Source organism: Orycteropus afer, unplaced genomic scaffold (assembly GCF_000298275.1).
Source record: "Orycteropus afer afer isolate SDZICR_OR568_19922 unplaced genomic scaffold, OryAfe1.0 scaffold00055, whole genome shotgun sequence".
Classification (NCBI taxonomy): domain Eukaryota; kingdom Metazoa; phylum Chordata; class Mammalia; order Tubulidentata; family Orycteropodidae; genus Orycteropus; species Orycteropus afer.
This window is the reverse complement of record NW_006921642.1, coordinates 3,426,061-3,431,506: the sequence shown is the minus strand read 5'-3', so window position 1 is coordinate 3,431,506 and position 5,446 is coordinate 3,426,061. Positions and strand designations below refer to the sequence as shown.

At 34.9% G+C, this 5,446-nt stretch overlaps 1 protein-coding gene across 1 annotated transcript in view; it reads left to right on the top strand.

Annotated features, from left to right (window-relative positions):
• The window catches only part of MYO16 (myosin XVI), a 974,663-nt gene that overhangs the window by 834,405 nt on the left and 134,812 nt on the right, over positions 1-5,446 (top strand). The gene's annotated exons all lie outside the window — the stretch shown is intronic.

Sequence of the window (5,446 nt, the reverse complement as noted above, 5' to 3'; positions counted from 1 at the left end):
TTTTTCTTTCTCTTGTTGGGTATTGTTCTTGTGTGTTTATGCAGTGTGTGCTTTTTTGTTCTCATTTTTACCTTTTTGTTGATTTGTTTTAATTGTTCTTTTTGTCTGAGTGGAAGACAGTAAATGTGTCCATACAAACCAATCACACTCACACCTCCTGTAGCCCCACCTACTGAGTGAGGGCAACCACTTGCTCCTACAACAACTGGCCAATGATACATGACAGCCATTATGACCCTGACTCAGCCTTAACTGCTCTTCACAAACAGTTAACAGAGATCTGTACACCCACTCTCATTCTCTATCACGCCCACCAGGTGGAGTGCATAAGGGCTGCCAGTGAGTGAATAGAGGAGCACAGTACCCTGCTTACTTAAATAATATTAAAAAAAAAAAAAAAGAAAAGAAGAAATCTTGGGTGAATCACCCCAATGCACGGTCTCCAATTAAATATAAATTCAACAATGTCACAATGTCTCAGAGACAACAGACCATCACAGTGCACATAAAGAAGCAAGATAAAGCAGTGGAAACAAGAGACCAAGACACAGACCTAGAACACATCCCCAAGGAAGCAGCAGCACTGGAACTCCCTAAAAAGGAATTAAAAAGAATTATATTTAAGTACCTTTGACAGATTGAGAGAGAAATCAAGGAAAACACAGACAATACCCTAGAACAATTTCAGAACATAATAGAACAAAATGAAAAAATTAAAAATAATACAAAATCTACAGATAGAAATCCAGAAGATTAATACTAAATTTTCACAAATAGATAACACATTAAAAGGGCAAGGAGTAGAATCAAATCAATGGAAGACAGAATTAGTGGGATTGAAAACAAATACTTCAATACTTCTTTAGAAAGGGATCAATCAGAAACAAAGATTAAAACAAAATGAAGAAAGCCTAAGATTCATGTGGGATAACATCAAAAGAATAACTTACATGACATCAAAATTCCAGAACAGGAAGAGACAAATAAAACCACAGAGAAAATAGTAGAAGATTTGTTGTAAGAGAATTTATTTACTGTGATGAAAGATGAGAATATGTCCATTCAAGAAGTCCAATAAACCCCAAACAGGATAGACCCAAAAGAAAATCACCAATACATACCATCATCAAACTCACCAAAACCAAGACAAAGAAGGAATCCTGAAAGCAACATGGGAAAAACAAAAACTTACCTACAAAATGTAACCAATAAGACTAAACTCAGATTTCTCAGCAGAAATCATGAAGGACAGATGGCAATGGGACGGTATATACAAAATCCTGAAAGAAAAAAATTTCCAACCAAGAGTTGTATAACCAGCAAGATGATCCCTCAAATATGATGGTGAAATTAGGAGATTTCCAGATAAGCAGAAATTAAGGGACTTTGTTTAAACCAGACCAACCATGCAAGAGATGCTAAATGGAGTCCTTTGGACAGAGAACTAACAACAGCAAACAACAACCAATCATTAACATGATGACATAACCCAGAAATCAATACAGTTATGGAAGTATCCAAAGTAAAATAAGCTTATAAGATTATAAACAGGGAACCAGAGACATCAATTGGCAAATGAGGACAACTACAAACCAAAAAGAGGCAAAAATAGTGTACTTACAGAACTTGGAAATGGTAAGGAAGTCAAGACAATTGCAAGACAGAATGGACTGTTCTAAACTTGGGAAGAAAATTGTAAATTACAGGGTAACCTCAAAGAAGAATCATAAACCTTCACATCACAATAAAAAAGAGGACAAGCACAGATATTTAGCAAATACTAAAACAATAGCAATGAAGGAGATGATAACACAATTCTTAAAAAAAAAAAATGAGCTTAGCACAGAGAAACATATGGAACAAAGAAATCAGCAGCACCACAAAAATAAACATAACAAAATGACAGCAACAAATTCATACTTGTCAATAATTACACTAAATGTCAATGGATTAAATGCATCACTCAAGAGATGAAGAGTTACAGAATGGATAAGAAAATATAACCCATCAATATGCTGGCTACAACAGACACCCCTTAGACACAAAGACAAAAATAGACTAGAAATCAAAGATTAGCAAAAGATATATCAAGCAAATGGCGATCAGAAAAGACAGGAGTGGCAACATTAATTTCTGATACAATTGACTTTAAGACAAAAACCACCATAAGAGACAAGGGAGGACATTATATAATGATTAAAGGATCGAGTGAATAACAGGACATAACCATAATAAATATCTATGCACCCAATGAAGGAGCCCCAAAATACATAAATCAGACTTTGACAGAATTGAAAAGACAAATAGATGACTCCATAGTCATTGTAGACAACTTTAATACATAACTTTCAATGAAAGATAGAACAACTGGAAAGAAACTCAACAAAGACTCCTAAGAACTAAACAATACAATCCACCAACTTGATCTTATAGACATCTACAGAGTAGTTTACCAAAAAACAGCACAATGTACATTCTTTTCCAGTTCACATGGAACATTCTCCAGGATAGATCATATGTTAGGCCACAAAGCAAAACTTAATAAATTTAAAAACATTGAAATACTGCAAAGCATCTTCTCAGATCACAATGCTATAAAATTAGAAATCAACAACAGGAAGATCAATGGAAAAAGAGTGAACACATGGAAACTAAATAATACCCTCCTTGAAAATGACTGGGTAATAGAAGAAACAAAAAATGAAATAAAAAAAATTCCTTGACTCAAATAAGAATGAAGCACAATGTACCAAAATCTTTGGGACACAGCAAAAGCAGTAATCAGAGGCCAGTTTATAGCAATAAATGCACATATCAAAAAATAAGAAAGAGTCAAAATAAACACTTTAATGTAACATCTCCAACAATTAGAAAAAGAGAAGCAAAAAATGCCTATATTCACCAGAAGAAAGGAAATAATAAAGGTTTGAGCAGAAATAAATGAAACAGAAAATAGAAAGACAATAGAAAACATCAATAAGACTAAAAGGTGGATTTTTGAGAAGATGAATAAAACTGACAAACCACTGGCAAAATTAACAAAGGAAAAGAGGGAAAAAATACAAATAACATAAATAAGAAACTAATTGGGCAACATCACAACACAACCAACTGAAATAAAAAGTATAATATCAGGATACTGTGAAGAACTGTAATCCAATAAATTTGAAAATCTAGAAGAAATGAACAGATTTCTAGAAACATATTACTTAACTAAAGTAACACAGACTGAGGTATAAAATTGGAACAGACTCATAACAAAAGAAGAAATTGGGTAGGTCATAAAAAAATTACCAACAACAACAAAAAAAAAGCCCTGGCCCAGATGGTTTCATGGGAGAATTCTACCAAATGTTCAGAGAAAAACTGACACCAATCCTGCTCAAACTATTCCAGAACATAGAAAAGGATGGAATCCTCCCAAATTCATTTTATGAAGCAAGGATAACCTTGATACAAAAACCAGGGAAAGACATCACTAAGATTAATGAGATAGGAAGAACATAAAAGACTCAACTTAGTGTCAGAAGTTGAAAAACAGTATGAAACAAGTTTCAAAAAAGTAGTGAATACATAATGGAACCTCATCAAATTTGAGAAATGCAAACAAGCTCTGTACATTTGGATAAGTAGACCTCAGAATAGCTTGTAAGATCTTTAAAAGGTTCTAGTTACCGAAGGAAGGTTGGGCAATCCTACTTCCCTAGTGATACTGCCTTGGAAACCCAAGGAGGGGTCACTATGAGTCGGGGCCGACTCCACGGCAAATAACAACAACAACAGTTACTGCATATGTTTGCTTGTTAGTTTTTATAGCATTTGAGAGTCAGACAGGGCTAAGAGAGAGGTTTAGTCACTCAACTTGTTAGTGCTCTGAATATCTTTTTTTTTTTTTTTAATTGTGCTTTGGGTGAAAATTTACAAAGCAAATTTGTTTTACATTCAGCAGTTCCTGTACATTTGATATCACAGTGCCGATTACCATCCCCAACCATAAAACAACTCTTTTCTCCTTCCCTCCCTGTGACTACACCCCCCCTGTGCCCTTCTTATCTATTCATTCCTATCTGTCCAGGTTTCCCTCTATGTGAATACTGCCTCTCTCATGTCTGATGACTGATTGAGCTAAGAGGTGCATCTCACTAGAGCAGATATTCTGCATGGAGGTCTTTCTACTGTTGGGCTGAGTAGTGCTCTGAATTTCAAATGCATAATCACAAAGGAAGCTCCACTTATATGTGATAATCCAGCCACTAGCACTGGTCCTGGTTCCATTTATGCAGTTGTGAAAAGTGTCAAAGGTAGCTGAATAGGATAATAAGTAAATGGACCATGGCACCTTATACAGCTTTCTCAGGACTACCTAATTCTACTATAATCTAAAACAGAACTGTCTAACACAATAGCCACAAGGCACATAACCAAAAAATAAACCTATTGTCTTTGAGTCAATTCCAACTCACAGTGGCCCCATGTGTTTCAGAGTAGGAATGCTCCTTACGATTTTTTTGGCTGTCATCTTAAGACAAGCAAATGGCCAGACCTTTCTTCTAAGTCACTGCCAAGTATGTTCAAACCACCAACCTTTAAGTTAGTAGAAGAGGGTAAAGCATTTGCACAACCCAGGGACCTTTACTAGGCACATGAAACTGTTTAAATGTAAATTAATTAAAATTAAATAAAATTATAAATTCAGTCACATTTTAAGCACTCAGGAGTCTCATGTGGCTACACTGTGTAGAATGTTCCATCTTCACAGAAAGGTCTATTAGACAGCACTGATGTAATGCCTTCATATTTCACCACAAGAACAATACTGAGGTTTTGCATTTAACACTTCACAAAATTATCCTCTTTTTTATCAAAAGATAAGGAAATTTGATCACTTTTTAAAATGATTTGTGAACTCTGATTTCATAAGAACAAGGACTACAACTGAAATTATTTTAGTATCTGAGTCATACTTTTTGATGTGTACAAATCAAGGTCAAGTACATTTCCTTTACATATAAGACTGCTAATCAATTCAGATGGTTGAAGAGTAAGAGGAGATCTGACTGAAGAATGAAGGCCAAGAATTATGCAGTAACCAATAATTAGATCACATTAAACTTGTTATTTTTGTGTTCAGCCTTGTTGTAACAATTCATTAACCACACTTTTTCCCATACGTTCTCAAACAATATGGATATAGTAAAGAATGACAGTAACAAGGGCTGTTTCCCCTACCTTTGTGCCTGAAAAGCATGAAACAATTTTATGGACCAGTAGCTTTTAACACTTGTTTCTAAATTGTTAATAAGCTAGAGCTAGTTATTTGAAGGCAGGATTTTTTTTTTTTTTTTTTTTTAAGTCTGGGGTTGCTATTTGAAAAGAGTAGCTATGAAAGGAGCTCTGGTGGTGTAGTGCCTAAGGCACTTGACTGCTAACCAGAAGGTTGGCGGTT